Here is a 19,450-nt window from a genome sequence, read left to right as displayed (position 1 = left end):
ACCATTGATTGGTGGGCGGGGCGAATGGCTTTATAGTTGGGCGGGCCGCTGCAGGTTGCCTGCGTCTTTGTCTCCCACTGTTGCTACGGTCGGTGGCTACATGTCKGCTTGTGGGTTTGGTCGACTCGTCTGCGATTGTAAGTGGCAGTTTTGCTATCCGTGGATGAGATCATGGTTGGTTTTTGGGTGCTACACCTGTCGTGCCTTTCTGCAGTGTGGCTCTGATGGCGTTGCCGGCTGCAGGTGGGGGTTGCTGTGGCGTGCGGCTTCCGTCTGGTCCTCACCTGCTGACTCGTTTTCTCCCGGGTTAGGCTGTGTTTCCTCCCCTGGGTAAGCTACCTGCTATTTAGCTTTTGATTTGTTTAATCTGGATCCACTGTTAATGGGTTTTCTGTATCAGGCAACTGATTGTTTGAAGCTGCAGCACTTTGGACGCTCTGCTGTCTTGTCTTATCTTGCCATTGTTTGTTTGTTTCAACTAAACCTGTTGCGGATTGGGCCGGCTGTGTGGGCGGGGCGTTACTCCTGTGGCCCCATCGAAGGGCATTTGGAAGCGGATGACAACGATTTGTTCCATTGTTTTGTTTTGTGATTGAAGTTACTAATTTGTTTTCTTTTATAGTTTTGTTTGATTTACTAATTTCTTTTGCATTGCATTTTTGTTATTTTGGAATAATTGAATTTGTCCGTTCTTTTTCCTTATGTGTTCCTTTTGTTCCAGGGACCAAGTAGTAGGCCTGAAGCCTCATTTTTAAAGGATTGTTTTAAGGAAATTGTCCAATAAAATATTGTGCACTGATAAATCTGTGTTCGGGTGCATCTTGTTACTTTTAAAAAGATCTCCACCTGCTGGTCACATTAAGCTCAGTCAAATTTCATGAGTGTTTTTACAGATCAGCGTTAAGTTTTGAAACGGATTCTAAAATGGATTTGTTTAGGCTTTGACTGAACCGTTAGTAGTTGGTTGCTCTGAGAACTATGCTTTGAATTAAACTGCTTAGTTGAAACTCTGATTTGGGTTGTTCTGTTGGAAGGTGAACTTCTAGTCTCAGATCTTTTTTTCCTCCAGGATTGTCCTGTATTTTTCCATGTTGTAGTGTTTTTGAAAATGTTACTAGCTTTTTTTCCTCTATTCTAAACAGTATTTACAGAATACTGACTAAACACTATTGAAATTGTCAATAAAAGTGCCAAAAACATATTCAACCCATTGTTGTTGAAGCGGAAGTAAATCATTGAAGTGCCTTTCTTGTCGTTACCGGGAGCAGCACACATCTTGTTTAAACTCTCCTGGTAGCCAAGGTCGGTTAAAAACAACCACTTTATAGTTGGAGATTCAATTCTGTAGGCAAACGTATCTCAGTGCTGTTTGAAGGCCTTGTGTCGAAAGGCATTAAGTGTCATTTTCTGTTCATTTTTTGAGGGCACTTCTTTGGTGCCCTTGAGATGCAGGAAAGTGGCAGCTCAACAAGCTCAGATGAGTGACCCTGGTAGCGTGAGGTGCCGCACTTCTAAGAAAACATATTAAAAGCTTTACAGGAGACAGGAGGGCTGGAGTGATTAAGTTATCTTCAATGTTTTTAGATTGTTTTGTCCATTCTTTATATCTTCAATTGTAGTCCTGTCATACTGCATGAACATCTTTATACTAATATTTGGCCAAAAGAACATAATCTAATTAGGGATGCATGATCCATTTTATTTTTACTTCTGATGGCGAAACAAATATCTGAGGTTTAATAATGGCTGATACCGATACAATACAGAAACGCAGTACTAAATTGACTTAAATATCTGTAAAAAAACATCTTATGTACTGAATTACCAATTTGGATAACTGCACCAGTACAGCTCACCTAAACATGTTATAAGCTTGGTCAAACATGTAAAAACAACACGACTTCAATTTGTTCAGTGTAGTTGGAACCAATGTAAAATTGTGACGGGGTTCTCTTATAACTTGAACAAACAAAAAAATGACTGCCCAAGGCCAGAGTTCACTTTAGTGAAATTTATTTAGCTCTTTAAGTGAAAAAAGATGGCAGGTGCAGAATATATACAAGGACGTCCAAGGCAGGTTAAAATCAGACAAACAGCAGTACCTCCAATGTAAGAGTCCATCACCTTCCATGTGGCTTGTCAGGAGTCTAGCCACAGACTGCCTCACAAAATAGGTTGACTATCTTTGTCAAACATTGAGAAATAAACTGTAACAAAGCCATCAAATGGTTGACAAAGTGCAATTAGGTTTGGGTACACAAGCAAGGGATTTGTCTATAGTTCTACTTTGCTCTTAATGTACAAATTGTAAATAGAAATATATAATCTTGGTGGGAAATGAGACATATTTGTTCCAGAAAACTATCAGACTGAAATTCTTAAAATACTATGGATTTTACAATAAAAGAAATGCGACAATGTGTGCAGTCAAAACATTTGTCATGTTGGGGTCTAACTTTCTAACCCACATGCAGATCAACTCCAGAAACCGAGAATGATTTAAGTGATTTATTACACCAAGTTGGGAAAGAAACACAGGTAAACGGTCCGGGTGCGTCTGGACTGGAACTTGGGTCAACTAAGAGAGAAACGGGCGGTAAGTTTGAGGTCGTCGGAAATTTAGAGATGGCGCTGGTGGCGAGCTTACCTCCAATTGGGAGGGGAAAGGACTGTGGGGAAATCCTGGGGAATCCGGAGTTTGTTTGAGGTGCGGAGGACTCCAGGCTGTGGCGGCATTGGAGGACGGACAGGTAAGTTCGGGAGCTGGAACTGTTCCGCTTGGAGGGATGCTGCCGATCTGTAGGTCCAGAAGGGTCTTTGGCAGAATCTGCTTTCTCCAGCACGTCACAGGACAAACGGCTGGAAAAGGTCAGACACAAAGGATCAGAATCCAGGAAGAGATCAGAAAGATTTTACCTGAGGTAAGCCTGTACCATAACTGACTAACAATCTGGCAGAGAAGTGTCTGCAGCCTCCTCTAGTTATACAGCTCCTGATATCAGAATGGTTTCAGGTGTGTGGGTCCGCAGACACCCTGAGGTGGAAAACAGCCTCCAGCGCCCTCTGGAGGATGAAACAAACAACTCCAGATCCCAACAACATTCTCCAAGAATAACTTGGAGAAAAAAAGAATAACTAGAACCACACATCCGATCCTCCGGACAGTGACCCTCCCAGTCGACCAGGTACCGCCAACCTCGGCCCTGTCAACGGGAGTCCACGATCCGGCGGACAGTGAACGCAGGATGCCCATCAATTTCCTGGGGGGGGGCAGCGGGGGCTCGGACGGAGGCCACAGCGAGCTGGTCAGGACAAGCTTGATCTGCGAGACGTGGAACGTGGGGTGGATTCGGAGGGAAGAAGGCAGACGTAACCGGACAGCAGTAGGACTGATGATAGACTCGATCTTGTAAGGGCCAATGAAACAAGGAGATAACTTTTATGGTCATGGATTTTAGTGGGATGTTCCTGGTGGATAACCAAACCAGTTGACCAGGTGTGTAGTCAGGAGCAGGACGTCTCCTCCGATCAGCGAAACGGCGGTTCTGTTCGGAAGAACGATTTAGTGCTGTTACTGTGTTCCGCCAAATGGAACAGCAGCGGCGAATGTGGTGCTGGACAGATGTAACGGTAATCTCTTTCTCATCCGCAGGAAACAATGGAGGCTGGTACCCCAAGGAGACCTCAAAAGAAGAAAGACCGGTAGCTGATGAGACGTGAGAGTTGTGTGCATACTCAACCCAATGCAGAAACTGGCTCCAGTCCGTGGGGTTGGTGGAGGTGAGACATCTGAGTGTTGACTCGAGCTCTTGGTTCATGTGCTCGGTTTGTTCGTTCGACTGAGGGTGATAACCAGAAGATAGACAGACTTTAGCTTCCAAGGGAGCACAAAAGTGTTTCCATACGTGAGCAGTGAATTGTGGTCCTCTGTCTGATAGGATCTCCTGCGGGATGCCATGTAGTTTGAAAATGTGTTTAACCAACAGCTGAGCAGTCTGAAAAGATGTGGGCAGTTTTCTTAGCGGAATGAGGTGGCAGGCTTTGGAAAAACGATCAACCACAGTGAAAATGGTGGTCATTCCATTGGACACAGGTAACCCAGTAACAAAATCAATTGCAATATGCGACCAGGGTCGTTTGGGGATAGGCAGAGGTTGAAGCAGACCAGAGAGGGGCAGATGAGATGATTTGTTTCGGGCACAAACTGGGCAGGCCAGGACAAACTCTTTAACATCTTTGTGAAGTGATGGCCACCAAAACCGACGGGAAATTAAGGCAATGGTTCTACTGGTTCTGGGATGGGCTGAAAATTTTGTCGTATGCATCCAATTAATTAACCTAGCTCTGACTGAAGATGGTACATACATACAGTTGGGCGGCCCTGTACCAGGATCCGGCTTGGACAGCAGTGTTTGTTCTATGAGGTCAGAAACCTCCCAGGAAACTGAGGCAACTGTACAACTGAGGGGCAGAATAGTGGCTGGTGTCTCATCGAACTCTTCAGTAGGGTAGAGTCGGGACAGGGCGTCTGGTTTAATGTTTTTGGACCCAGGTCGGTATGTGATGGACAGGTTGAAACGGGAAAAGAAAAGAGACCAGCGGGACTGACGGGGATTATGTCTTTTGGCAGATTGAAGGTATGAGAGATTCTTATGGTCTGTCCAGACCAAAATGGGATGCTCTGTGCCCTCCAGCCAATGTCTCCATTCCTCTAAGGCCAATTTGATGGCGAGGAGTTCTCTGCCTCCAACATCGTTGTTCCTTTCAGCAGGGCAAAGTCTACGAGAGAAAAAAGCGCAGGGGTGGGTCTTTTGGTCAGATTCGGAACGTTGAGAAAGCACAGCTCCTACTCCAGAGTCTGAAGCGTCAACCTCTAGGTTGAACTGTTTCGTGATGTCTGGCTGAATGAGGATAGGAGCATTAGCAAACAGAGTCTTCAGCTTTTTAAAAGCGGCATCTGCTTCAGGGGACCAGTGGAACCCTGAACCTCTTAACTGAGGTTAATGCAGTCAAGGGTTGGGCCGTCTGACTATAGTTCCTGATAAACCTCCAATAGAAATGAATAAACCCCAGAAACCGTTGAAGTTGCTTTCTATTCTCCGAGGGAGGCCAGTCCAGAACAGCTTTGATCTTCTCCTCCGATGGTCTTACCTGTCCGCCCTCGAGCACAAATCCCAGGAAGGTGACTGATGGGCGGTGAAATTCGCACGTTTCAGCCTTTACAAACAATTTATTCTCCAGCAGCCGCTGGAGAACAAGTCTTACATGTCTTTTATGTTCTGACAGAGTCCTGGAATAGATCAATACGTCGTCAAGGTAAACAAAAACGAAGATGTTCAAAAAAGCTCTCAAAACGTCATTCACCAAGGCTTGGAAACAGGCAGGTGCATTTGACAGGCCGAAAGGCATGACTAGATATTCGAAATGGCCAAGAGGTGTCTTAAAGGCGGTTTTCCACTCATCACCCTCTCGGATTCTGAGAAGGTGATAAGCGTTTCTTAAATCTAATTTAGTGAAGACAGTTGCTCCCTGAACCGGTTCAAACGCTGAGGCTAGGAGAGGTAACGGGTACTTATTCTTGATGGTTATCTCATTTAACCCCCGGTAATCTATACAGGGTCGAAGGGACCCATCTTTTTTACCCACGAAGAAAAAACCTGCCCCAAGCGGAGAAGACGAGTGGCGAATTATTCCTGCGGCCAGTCACTCATTTATGTATTTCTCCATACTCTCTCTTCCTGACTTGGAAATATTATACAGCCGACTGTTGGGCAGAGGCGCTCCAGGTAGGAAATCAGTGGTGCAGTCATATGGACGATGCGGAGGGAGAGAGAGAGCACTAGCCTTACTGAACACGGGGGCTAAGTCATGGTAGTCTGGAGGGATAGTCGAGAGATCGGGCGGGTCCGCCTCCTGCCGGTTTGCAGGTGGCGGACCCGACGGAACGGCAGAACGGAGACAGGTGGAGTGACAGGAGATTGACCAGGATTCAATGTGCCTCTTAGACCAATTGATTTGGGGGTTATGGAGATGAAGCCAATCGAAGCCCAGGACAACAGGTGAGTTGGCAGCCAGGAAGTCAAAAAATTATAACGTTTCACGATGGTTACCAGAAACCAGGAAATCCAATGCCTTAGTTTGGTGTGTAATGTCGAGTAATTCCTTGCCGTCTAACGCTGAAACTCTGAGGGGTGTGGCTAACGGATAGGTTTCTATGTCTAGTTGCTGGACTAAATTTGAATCGATTAAATTTCTTTCACAACCAGAATCTATCATGGCCGAAAAAGTTAACAATTGGTTATCGGTGAACAAGGTAGCAGGTAACAGAAGACGAGGATAATTTCCAGATTGTAGATGGTCTGCCAGTCTCCTCATTTCTTCTGGCGGACCACGGCTTTTGCCTTGGAGGGGCAGGTGGAAATGAAATATCCAGATTCACCGCAGTAAAGACAGAGCTTCTCTTTGAACCTTCTCAATCTTTCCTCCGGAGAAAGCCGAGTACTCCCGATCTGCATCGGCTCCGCTTCGGCTGGTTCTGAAGATGAAAAAGCAGAATTACTGGTTTTTTCAGGACATGATCTCACAAACGGGAGGTAACTCTTGGTTCTTTCCCTATTTCTCGAGCGTAGCCCATTATCCAGCGGATGGTGAGGCTTATCAGTTCCTCCAGGGTCCTTGGGTCGTCTAAAGTTGCTAACTCATCTTTTATCGAGTCGTTTAATGCATGGAAATATGCGCTCTTGAGAGCCGTCTGTTCCCAACCTGAAGCGGCTGCCTTAATCCTGAAGTCGATAGCAAACTTAGCCACCGTTCTTCTGCCCTGTTTCAGTTCTAGCAGACCTCGGGAATCCGATGTTTTATCTGTATCCTAGTTAAATGCCTGCTTAGACTCCTTCAAAAAGTCATTAAACGAGCAACCGTAATCTGCGGAGTTGGGAAATCTAGCTTCGGCCCATTCTAGCGCTTTTCCTGACAGATATGACAAAATAAAAGAAATCTTTCTTCCATCATGGAGGAAACTCTGAGGGGAATGATTGAACATTATGGTACACTGAAACAAAAATCCTCTACATTTGCCTACTTCTCCTGAGAATCTTTCAAGCAGGGACGGACGGAAATCTGAAACTGCAGAGTGAGCTGAATCCTCAGACCTGGAAGTGGATTGTGGAGCCGGGGCTGGAGTGGAGGCAGGGACGGCCGCAGAAGCCTGTGAGCTAGATCCTTGCAAAAAACTTGCAATCTCCTCTAATCGGCGGTTTGTTTCCGCTTGACGGTTGTTTAACTCTCGCAACGCTGCGTCATGGTTCTGAATGAGTGTGTGCTGTTGCACCAAGGTTCTGCGGGGCTAGGTTGCTGGCCAGATTGTTCTGTCATGTTGGGGTCTAACTGTCTAACCCACATGCAGATCAACTCCAGAAACCGAGAATGATTTAAGTGATTTATTACAACAAGTTGGGAAAGAAACACAGGTAAACGGTCCGGGTGAGTCTGGACTGGAACTTGGGTCAACTAAGAGAGAAACAGACGGTAAGTTTGAGGTCGTCGGAAATTTGGAGATGGTGCTGGTGGCGAGCTTACCTCCAATCGGGAGGGAAAAGGACTGTGGGGACATCCTGGGGAATCCGGAGTTTGTTTGAGGTGCGGAGGACTGCGGCGTTGGAGGACGGACAGGTACGTTCGGGAGCTGGAACTGTTCCGCTGGGAGGGAGGCTGCCGATCTGTAGGTCCAGAAGGGTCTTTGGCAGAATCTGCTTCCTCCAGCACGTCACAGGACAAACAGCTGGAAAAGGTCAGAGACACAAAGGATCAGAATCCAGGAAGAGATCAGAAAGATTTTACCTGAGGTAAGCCTGTACCATAACTGACTAACAATCTGGCAGAGAAGTGTCGGCAGCCTCCTCTAGTTATACAGCTCCTGATGGCAGAATGGTTTCAGGTGTGTGAGTCCGCAGACACCCTCAGGTGGAAAACAGCCTCCAGCGCCCTCTGGAGGATGAAACAAACAACTCCAGATCCCAACAACATTCTCCAAGAATAACTTGTATGATGGCGTATCATGCCAAATAACAAAAAAACATAAAATAACAAAGACACATCTGGTAATCCCAACATAGCTAGGTGAGCAGGAACTGCAGGGTTCCCCAAATTACTACTGAGGCACCTGTTTTTTAAATGAAGTTAAATTGCTAGCATCAATTGTTTCTCCAAATCTCAAGTTGAATTAACAACACCTAACACCTGTTTTTAATCTCTTCGATTTTCAGGATGAAAAACATGTAAAATTAATAAGTAGGAACATGTGAAAATATCGATTGGTATAGTATGTAGAGAGTAATCTCTTATATAAGCCTTTAAAGGATTAAACTCATTTAACGACTTCAAGAAATTTAGAAACGACCGTTCAGTAAACGGGAGCCTTTCTCAAACAAAGCTGATTATTTCTGATAAACCCAGTTTGTCTGCATTGTCAATATTTTGGAACCCTCCCATTTTTTAAAACTGGTTCCATTTTAGCGGCCTTTGTTCAAAACAAAAGCTGCCATAGAAGTGATTAATGAACAGTCACGCTTTGGCGACACGAGTATTCCATCATTTCAGCCAAAGCTGTCCTCATCTTCTTACTTTAACAGCCGTTTATAGTGGACCACCTCTTCTGTCTGAGAGTCAGTAAGAGCTACAGTGTGTAAATCATGGAAAGACCCTAAAAAAATAAAGGTATAGAGTCCTAAAAGGCTGCTAATAAGCAAATAGGCAGCACTGAGGTGAAAGGGGGCATAAAAATGAATGAATTCCTTCCAGGGGTCACTTTACGTCTGTCTGAGCTCAGGCTGTGTGTCTGAGTTGGTTAATGAACCCTTGGTAGCTGAAGCTGAAGCCCCCCCACCTCTCTTTTACAAGATAATTTTACAGCCCCGGTGAATCTCCAGGAAAGCCATCAGTGTGTGTCTGAGTGTGCATGGAGCCATATGTGTCCTCCTCCCACGAGGGTTTGTCTTCATAATTTATATGCCTGTGCCAGTGTCTGTATGTGACCTGAAACAATGCCCTCCCATTTTACTGTCTGCAGCAGCACTTTTCTAACTGAAATTGAAAAAAAGGGACTAAATGAAGTACAATAACCTTAAGACAAGGCAGCAGTAAGTCACAGGGCGACAAGCCGAGTGGAAATAATATCACTGCTGTACTCTGGGGACCTTTTACCTCTGGTGTTATTGGATTATCCCCATAACAACTGATGCTGGAATATGAAGAGAGTAAAATTGTAATAGAAAGAATCATGTTGGCATCCTAATTGTGTCTGGACATGAAAAGATGCCTTATAACCAAGGGCAAACAAACAAATAGTTGTGCCAACGTAAAGTTTGGCATTAGGGTGAACTCCATTTCAACCCTCATCTCCACCAGTTAGGCAGATAAACAGTCACTTTGCAGGGTACACCTGTTCCACTGCATGCTAACATAGGAAGGCGATCGGCCATTCACATCGCAGTACATTTAATCATCCAGACATGGTGAAGATGACCTTTTAAATCATAAAAGTTCAAACTGATCCACTGGGATTTTCTGGGACAAGCATCTCCCAGCTTCATAAAAAAATGGGCCAATAAATAAAATATCGAGTGTGTGAATGAAAATTCCTTGTCGATGTCTGGGGACATTGACTGAACAGTTTTGACATGATAGAAACTACTATTAACTTTTTACTGACATTGGAAGTACTCCTACATCAGTTCTTCTGTTTCTTTTCTGTGTATCTGCCGTGTCTTATCAAACCCCACTTGGTCGTGACAAAAGGCCGACTCTACTGAGCCAGCTTCTGGTTTAGTGCAAGTAAAGGTAAAGTAAAAGTGGCAACAAAAAGAAGTATAAAGATATTCTAAATGTGTTTTCTGTAATGAGAAGATAGTCAGATAAGCACACCTGGCCTTTGGAGGTTTTCGGTGTTTTTGCAAAAAGGTAGGTATTGAGGAAACAGAAGTGAATTATGTGGCAATCCAGCCAAGATATGGACCTAAACCATTCAACTTTTGAACTTTCAGTTTGAACTTCACCAAGAAAAACATGAACATTTAGTCCCGATTCTAATGCTGCTACCCCAAGAGATGACAGAAGAAGATATGAGAGTTTTACCGCCGTATGTGCTGTACAATGGCTGCTAGAAAAGACAAGTGTTTTGTTGTTAACTTACCTTCCAGAAACCAGTTGTGTCCTAGTTGGTTGTACAGGAGGCTCCATTTCTGCTTTTCATAGGTGTTCATAGATTTCATAGATTTGTATAATTGTACATCCATCTGTCCTGTACAAGGTTTCCCCCAAGAAACTTGCTAAGCCTGGTGGTTGTGCACTAGGGCAGTCGTAAATCAGGCGGCCCGTCATGTTTTTGAGTTAAAAAAATGTTTAAAGTTGACCAGAAATTTGAAAACATCACTTGATAATTATGTGTTATTGAAAGACTGGAAAATTATATAACTATAAAGCCTTGAAAAATGCAAACATTTTAAAAAGACTTAAATAAATGAGCAATGTTTAGCCTGGTGGCCCGCCAGGCTTATAATAGTCTGGGGAAACCCTGGAGAGCAAACATTGAGTTGGGAGGCATGGCCAGCAGAAGTCAATCAGATTAAAATTTACAAGAGGCCCTAAAACAACTCATTCTGAAAGGAGCTCAAAATACACAGAAATGAGCTGAACAAAATCTAACTATCTAAGAATTATTTTGTGTAAAGAAAATGTGATGAACATGTTTTGTACAGACTATAGACCTGTTCAAGGAAGCATGGATTATCTTTATGGAATGATTTGCTGAAAAGATCAGCATTTACAACCAATCTAAACACCTAATCAAGCCCTAATGTCTTTACACTGTTGGATACGAGAATTCAGATATTTACATCTGAATTATGTGACCTGGATGTTTGAACTGCCACGTTGTGACCCTGTTCTGAATGGGTTTACGTGGAAAAGTGATGGAAAGCAGCCGACTCGGTGAGGTTAAACACTCCATTCATGTGTAATTTCCACCCCAGTGCTTGGCTCTTGCTCAGCCATGTGGATAAAAACAAGAAAACAAAATGATGACTCTAAACATTGCTCATCACCTCCCTCCCATCTGCTTGTAACACCCACCTCTGACAGATCACTGCTCCCACTTTATCCTCCTCAACAGGCTGAGTGTTAGGAGCAGGAAAAGTTAATACCTTTTTGATGATATTTCATTGTTCTGTTCATCCAGAGCCAACAGAGAGATGAAGACGAAGAAAAAGAAGAGGATTAAATGGGGAAAGAAGAGGAAGTGCTCTTTAATCTCCTGCGTGGCATGCATGCAATAATACCTTGACTCAAATTATTTTGGTCAGAGCTTAAAGATGAATAAGAGTAAAAATATATATGCTGTGTACCAAAATCTGCTGCTGTTGCTTAAAAACTGCAGCGTAAGACACATCATTTGCTCGTTTAATTGACAGTTTACACCAGAAGGAAGCAGCATCCAAAACGATTGATTTATAAGAATTAGACAGCAAATAAAGCAAATAAAACAAGACTGCAGAAACATAACAAGTAGTTCATATTGGTCAATAACATCCATCCATCCATCCATCCATCCATCCATCCAAAATGTTGGTTCATTTGTCTCTTTGTCCATCTGAAAGTGGCTGGTTCCTCCAGCATGTTGGTTCACCAACGTCACAAATGTCTCTGTTCTTCATTCACTTGAATCTTTTACTCTTTTTCTTGTTTACAGTCTTGCCAGCACAAGGTCCTACAACATGACCATTAAACGTTTTACTCATGCTGCTGCTTTAATTTGAAAATATGAGTGTAAGCAGAGGATGAGAATCAGAGACCGGGTTGGGACCGATGAGCTTCGTTGGGATTCAGCAACTTGCTTGAGATCAATCTCTGTCCACAGCAGAAGTACAGACAGCGAGCCGTGACAGTGTTGAGGAAATATGAGGGAGAAATTGCAGACATGTAGGTAGAGCTGGTCGTTAAAGTCATTCACACTCCATTTAGCCAGCGTTTCCAGCTGACCTCAATCATTCAAATGGATGGAAGCCCTTGCCTCGTCTGACTAAGTTTTCTGGTGTTTCTGACCAAGAGCTGGAGCAGATCTGTATGAGCGAGCTTTAGGTGTTCGGACGTTATCACAGACACAATCGTTTTATTTCACCTTGTTGCAAAAATTGCAACAGCAGTTCACCTGGAGCATTGGAAGTAAGCTGAATTTTGTACCTTTCCAGGTCAAAGGAAGTTTGAAAAATTCACAGCAAAAACACAAAATCTTACCAAGTATTTTTTATCTAGTTTCTCATACAAACATCTTAGTACATTTCAGAAAAGGACAAACTAAAAAGTAACCCTCTGGCAAGATATAGGAGCTTGCTTTAAGTAAATAATTCCTTAATATTGATGAAACTGTAATAGTTCCAGTGGCAGATTATTTCACATATGACAAGACATTTTTTCCATGCGATAAATGCAATATTTTTATGAGATTATATAGTATATGAGATAGTTTTACTTGGTTGTATTGAAATTGGTTCATTTCATAAAACTGCAATGGAAACACTGATTTTGCATCGCACAAGGCATATGATCAACAACAGGATGTTTCCATTGGCGTAAACCACAAAGAACACGATGACAGTCATGACCCAGTTCTTTAGAGCAAACCGTGATGACGCCCAAACTGAAGACAAAGAAACAACAGGCATGGCAGTATCTTCCACTTTGCTAGTACGCTCTGCTAGGTTGTGTAATCCCAACTGTTGATGACGCATGCTTGGCTCACAAAACGGTTTTGAATGGGCATCGACTCTCAACCAAACACTCAGCATTCAGAGGTACTTTAACCTGTTCTAGAATGACGCTTTAATCTGTGAAAATTAGGGCTGAAGTGATTCATCGTGATGAATCATTTCGTGAAATAATCGTCAACCAGTTTAATAATCAGTTCATCATTAACTGAAGTTCTACCTGCTGAAAGAACAACACAGTAAGAGCAGTAACTAAGCCAAAAATTGTGAAAAAATATATATATTTTGCATTTAAGATAAAACAAAAAATAATTTTCTGTAAATATGTTCTGTAGAAGATATTTGCAGCAAGTGGTATAGTTTTAGCTTCACCTGTGTTAAATTATGCAAAACATTCCCCAAAACTTCCTTTCAAGCATCCTTTGCTATTGAATTATTAACTGTCCAATCCCAAAAAATAGTCAATTAATCAACCCTACACTGTATAAATGCTAAGTTGACTAGAAACAGCTTTCTTTCAATTTTCACATTTTGTTATATTAAGAATTTTTTTTGCTGTATGCTTCCTTTGCAACAAATGATCATGTGTACACTAGAGGGATGCTATGTTATTACATTTTAGGGAATAATATGTGTATTTTCTTATTTGAAAAAGGAATTAAATTATATGTTTAATTGCCTCTTTCAATGCATTTCTAATATTGTATAAAAGCTAATGAAAAATCTTCAGAATGTGCTAATTTTTTTTATCCGTTAGGAAAAAAGTAGTGATTTATATTCCAAAAATAAAGGTAATCTCAGATTTTTAAGAAAAAAATGTGTGTTGCGATGGCAGTGATTGATTTTTGAACACACAGACATTCATTTTTACATGACATGTAAACAAAAATATATTTTTAAATGCCCATCAGAAAAGGCTAGGAGTGAAGCTGAATAAATCTGGGCTCAGGCAGAGCTGCTGGTACTGATAGAGGGGTGGGGATCCCATACCATCTCTGTGACCTTCTGTCCCACAATCCATCAGGGCGTCAGAGGCTCCATGGCCCCATGCCAGGATGACAAATCTCCCTGTCAGCTGAACACAGTCCAGCATGACAACCTGGCATTTTACGCGCTCAGATTATCTTTCAAACCTCGACACTTGGAAGAAGAAGTGACATTCGCTTCCGAGTACAGATTTAGAGGTACCAAGAAGGGACTTTTTTTATACATGTTTACTAAAATTGCTAAACACTGGCAAATTTATTTAAGACATTTTTCAGCAAAATATATTCCTTTTGTGGAGGAGAATCAAGCGTGGCCATGTACAATATCTGTTAAATATGAAAAGAATGAAAAGGGCATCATCTTTTCACAATTGCTCTAATAAAATATAAGAAGAAATTACAAGAGTAATTTGAGAAACATAACATGACTTTATGCCTGCAGAATGTAATATTATCTCTTAACAAGGATTCTGTATAGGAATAGTCTTTAGTGCCTTAACATAATCATAAACATAGACATAACAGAGTTTGTAGTAGAAAAAGGTTTTTAAAATGTTTACTTGTATTTTAAACTTTTTAGTAAAAGTAGCTGACAGCTTAGAGAGAATGTACACTTTCATGTATCTTTTCTTTTTAAAGGTTTGTTGGCTCTAGAGGCCTTTATTTGAAAGTAGTTCGACAGGAAAGAGGGCAGTCAGGAAGAGGAAGACATGCAGCAAATGTCACCAGGTCAGGAATTGAACTCGTGACTACCTCCAAAAGGACCAAGGCCTCAATACGTGGGTCATGCTTTGCCCCTGCATCACCACAGCACACTTTCAGTTATCTTTTTATGCTTGAGTAACTGAACGGTTTACAACTGCAGAGTTTAAAAAAAAAACACTTAAAATATGGAACAATAATTATGTTTTTAATCACTACAGAATGCCTCTGAATTAGGACAGACCCTCATTCAAGTTGAAAGGTACATAAGCTAACTATTCCTCAAGCTACAGACACACATAGACTATTTTCACATAATAGGTTTCATGCTCTATTACCAATTATGTTTTCGCCTGGATATACAAGCTATTCATTAAATGCGACCACAATCAGACTTATTTGTGAATGACTTGTGACCCCAAAGCGCAACCCTGATGTGCAGCCAAAAAACATGAAGTTGAAAGCTACACAAGCTAATGGCGACCTGTGGACAAGCGAAAAATTATTCATCTAACATCCCAAAATAATGATAAGCTAACAGTTATTCATAATCCATCCTACAGCATTTAATTCCATTATATCACCAAGCTTAAAGCTAATCAATCTAACTGTAGCTAAGCATAACTATGAAATGTTACTAACATTTCATTATTAATAGAAAAAGAGGCTGATGACAACAATTATTCATGCTTATAGCTAAGCTAAAAGGTAATCAAGCTAACTGCTAATTAAAATCAACAGTTAATAAATCAAAACATTGAGCTAACTGCCACAGTTAGGCGTGGCAATTGCCCATTGTCTCTTACAAAACCAAAACAGAATTTTTAAAAGTTTTTAATCAAAATCTGAAAAAAATAACAAGCTTCAGACTATGCTGCCTATCTTTCTTCATTTTCCATATTTAGAGAAAATATCACCTCATTCTACAAAAGTATTTTTCCAAACGTGTAAAAGGGAATTCATTTTGTACTAAAATTGTTTAATTTTGTCAGCCTTAGTAAAATATTTTATGAAGTACACATTTAGAAAATAGTTTTTTGCTGCTGTAGGTGAGTTTTATTTTGTAGCAATAGGTATTTGAATAGAAAACAGATGCTGACCCCTGGGACATTCCTTACATCCTGTGTAGTGAAAATTTGTGCCATAAATTCAAAAAGGTGGGGTGAAAAAATTTTTTTTCCTTAGTCCTTCTGGGCTAGACCAATGTTTTACAACCATTCAGGGCCCATAAATATTTGGTTTAAAAGCAGCTATTGATTTTTAGTTATTGGACTTGGCCACTAACCCATCAAGATCTTAATCCAAATGAGTATCTTTAGGATATTGTGGGCAAACATTTCCATTTCATTAGGTTCTTCTTTATTATTTCTAGGGATTTAATGTTCTGCTGCCGACTGCCAGAAACAGCATAACTGCAAACCGTGACAAGTTACAGCTGTTTCAATGGTGAAAAAACGAAACTTGCTTCATTACCCAAAAAAAGTACCAAGCATTATGTTTTAAATGTGGATGTAAATCCTCAAACCAAACAGGCAGCTTGAATGTTTTAACATCTGTATCTCAGTGTAAATGATCGTGCAGAGCGTCAGTTAGCATAATAAACCAATTCCATCAAATGTTACAGATCGAAACGTCAAGTTATTGTGCCAATCTTCTCGTTTTATTCTGCAAATGAGATTCTTTTCAGTGTAATGATGCTGTGTGAAAGGACAACAAAACTGACTCTTTTTATTGAGTCTATTGTTCCTCATTTTTCTTTTGCTGACAGTTTTCTGCTTCTTGTCACTTTTTCTCCCTCCTTCTTACTATCTTAGTGACACAGGAAGTACCTTTCCTTTGAATTAAGTGACAGCTTCTGCTTTTGTTCAGACAGATTTAGTTCTAATCCATTATCCTGAAAGGTTCAAACTCTAACTTGATGGGTGGAGGGTGGCGGGAACCTTGGAAACTTTTTTTCTCCATTATATGTTGACAGTTAGCTTCTGGTGAAGTGTATGAATAAACTGCATTGTAGATTACAAGACAAAGTCCAATTTCTTCAGTTTAGCCACAATTACTCACAATAGCGTGTGGTTAATCGGTTCCCTCTGGAAATTCATTTTAAATGAATGCAAATATTAAAGAGAAGACTGTGTTTCCAAACAGTCACGCCGATCATCAGAGGCGGATAATTAATGTATGAATTACACAGATAATTAGACCAATTAACCTCCTTTAACCCTGGCAGCGATCATAACGTCCATCAATATAAATTAATGGTGAACAGCTTAAAATCCACAAACTAGAAGTTTAAATTATAGTAAAAACCCCAACGATGAATCTATATTTTCAGTAACTATGCACAAAGACCACGCAGTGTAAACAAACCCTGAATAAAATATGGTGTTGTGAAGAGATTCTTTTAGAGGTTTTAAATATCCAGTTGTGTTTTTTTTTGTTTGTTTGTTTTGTTCTTGTTGTAGAACAGTGAGGCCTGTTAGTCATGTTCAGCCTCTGGCTTTAGATGCTTCTCTGTGAACTTCAGACACTCATAGGTTCATTAAGGCAGAAATTCTTCAGCAATGACCTTTGTGACCCTTCTTTTCATTAATGTGGGTAATTGTCCTGAGACCTTAGAGCGAACTTTAGAAATGTCGCAAAAAAGAAAATGTGAATTAGACATGTTTCCATTTATTGATTTGAACAGAGAATAAATGTCATGCAATCACACATAAAGCAGTGTGACCAGGATGAAAATTATGCTTTAATTGGTTTCATACAATATTCTAACTTTCAGTGAAATAAAATCTGCATTATCTCTAAGACTCACAAATGAATAGATCGCACGTTTTGCAATAATTTCATTCAAATAAATGACAGTTGTTTTAGTGGTTTGGTCATGTAGAGAAGATCTAGCTGTGATTGGCAGATTTTACCACCTCCGAGTCGCGTTAGCACGTAGTTAAGCACCATGTTTCTGTGTCCAGCAGCTCACTGCAGCGCTCCAAATGTGGTAATCTGACATTCACACCTACTTTAGAGTGACTGCGTAGGCACTGCAGCCGGTGAATAAACGACCTCTCTTTCAAACGCTCTTCATTCGCTCCTATCAGGTGGAGGCGTGGATGCCCTGCCATCCTCCCCTTTTCTGAAACTGTTCCACCAGAGTGTCTCTTTTTATGCTTGGCTTACCACCTTTGAGTGCCGCCAGTCTCAACAAAAATGAATAAGTTTGTGTTCTTACAGAGAAGCAGGATGGAAGGAAAAGTTCATTGCAGGTGTTGATGTTTTCTTGGATGAAGATCATGAAAATACCACAGCAGTTTTAACACTTCACAGCAGAAACCAAGTATTTTTGTCTAGTTTCTAGTGCAAATATCTTAAAATACTTAAAATAAGACAAAACTAACTTAAAAAATAACTTTTCATCAACATATAGGACCTTGTTTTAAGTAGCTTAATATCGATTTAAAAAAATAAGTACTAGTTCCACTGGTAGATTATTTTACTTATAATGAGACATTTTGACCAGTAAAAAGTATCATCAATATTAAAGAATTATTCACTTACAACAAGTTATTATAGCTAGTGGAAAAGTCACTTGTAAGTTAATTTAGTTGTATTTTAAGTGCACTAAAATATCTGTACTAGAAACTAGATCAGAAATATTTGGTAAGAGTTTCTCCCCTTTTCTGAAACTGTTCCACCATCTTGTCTCTGTTCATGTTTGCCTTCCCACCTTTGAGTGCCTTCAGTCTCAACAAACATGGATAAGTTTGTGTTCTTACACAGAAGCAGGAAGGAAGAAAAGTTCATTACAGACGTTTTTGATGTTTTCTTGGACGGAGATGATAAAAATCCCACTTCGATCTGTTTTTACAGTATATGCCTGTTCTTTTTCGCCTTTGCACTCAGTTTGAGGAATTGTTGGATAATTTAGATCTTCATTTTGCTGCTGTTAGCAGGTGGAGCATATGAGGCAGCAAGGCTATTTTGTCTGCAGATGTGATGAGTTGGAAGGATATGAGTGAGTTTGACAGGAGTCAGACTGTGGTGACTGGATGACTGCAGCTCTAGACGGTGTTCCTGGTCTGCAGTGTCAGTATCTGTCAGAAGTGGTCCAAGGAGGGAACTGATAACGTTGTCAAGGGTGGACTAAGGCTTGCTGATCCACATGAGGAGTGAAGGCTGGCCCACACTGCAAAAACATAAAATCTTACCAAGTATTTCTGGTCTGTTTTCTTGTCCAAATATCTTTTTACCCTTGAAATAAGCCAAAACTAACTTACAAGTAACTTTTCAGTAAGACATAAGAGCTTGTTTTATGTGAAAAAAACTTCTTAATATTGATTTAAAAACACTATTTCCACTGGCACATTATTTCACTTATAACACAGGAAAATGTGTTGTTTCAAGTGAAATAATCTGCCATAGCAAGTCATACTTTTTAATCAATAATAAGAAATTGTATACTACAAACACAATTCTATGTCTTGCTGAAAGGTTACTTTTCAGTTGGTTTGTCTTATTTAAAGTGTAATAAGATATCTGAACTAGAAACTACCAAATTACTTGGTAAGATTTTTGTGTTTTTGCAGTGCATGTAGTTTGAAAGTCTCAATACTTGGTACGTAGGTATGCACTCTGAACTGAGCAATTGAAGAAGGTCAAGTTTTATTTAAACTACCTCCTGGTTTTCTGTCACTGGAAGGTATTTTTTAAATTTTCAGTGTTTTCATTGTATTTTTGAATGAAATGAAATGAAATGAAGCCTTATGTAGTCATTGCTTCCTAATATTTTAAATGAAGGTGTTTTAAAATGAACACATGCACACAAAAAACAATGTTGATGGCATTGCATGTGTAGTCGTGCCCAGCCTTTTGTCAGGAGGGGAGAATGTTTAACAAATGACTGCCAACCCAGGGACACAGGGGCCAGGGACCTCTGCTGGAGAGTCGGCCAACAATAAATCTCAAAAATCAATATGACAGAGCTCGGGGTAATCAGTATCAATGATTCTAAAC

At 40.8% G+C, this 19,450-nt stretch overlaps 1 protein-coding gene across 2 annotated transcripts in view; it reads left to right on the top strand.

Moving 5' to 3' along the window:
• The window catches only part of sgcd (sarcoglycan, delta (dystrophin-associated glycoprotein)), a 274,197-nt gene that overhangs the window by 75,487 nt on the left and 179,260 nt on the right, over positions 1-19,450 (top strand). Inside the window, exon 1 of one of the 2 annotated variants that reach the window (XM_017308640.1) lies at positions 3,672-3,780. The exons of the other annotated variant lie outside the window; for it this stretch is intronic. The gene's annotated coding sequence lies outside the window, so the exon portion shown is untranslated. Of the gene's footprint in view, positions 1-3,671; positions 3,781-19,450 lie in introns of those variants that run through there. 2 annotated transcript variants of the gene reach the window in all.

The sequence above is a fragment of the Poecilia reticulata genome, linkage group LG14 (genome assembly GCF_000633615.1).
Source record: "Poecilia reticulata strain Guanapo linkage group LG14, Guppy_female_1.0+MT, whole genome shotgun sequence".
In the NCBI taxonomy this organism is placed as follows: domain Eukaryota; kingdom Metazoa; phylum Chordata; class Actinopteri; order Cyprinodontiformes; family Poeciliidae; genus Poecilia; species Poecilia reticulata.
Note: the sequence above shows the minus strand (reverse complement) of the source record. Positions and strands in the feature narration are given on the sequence as shown.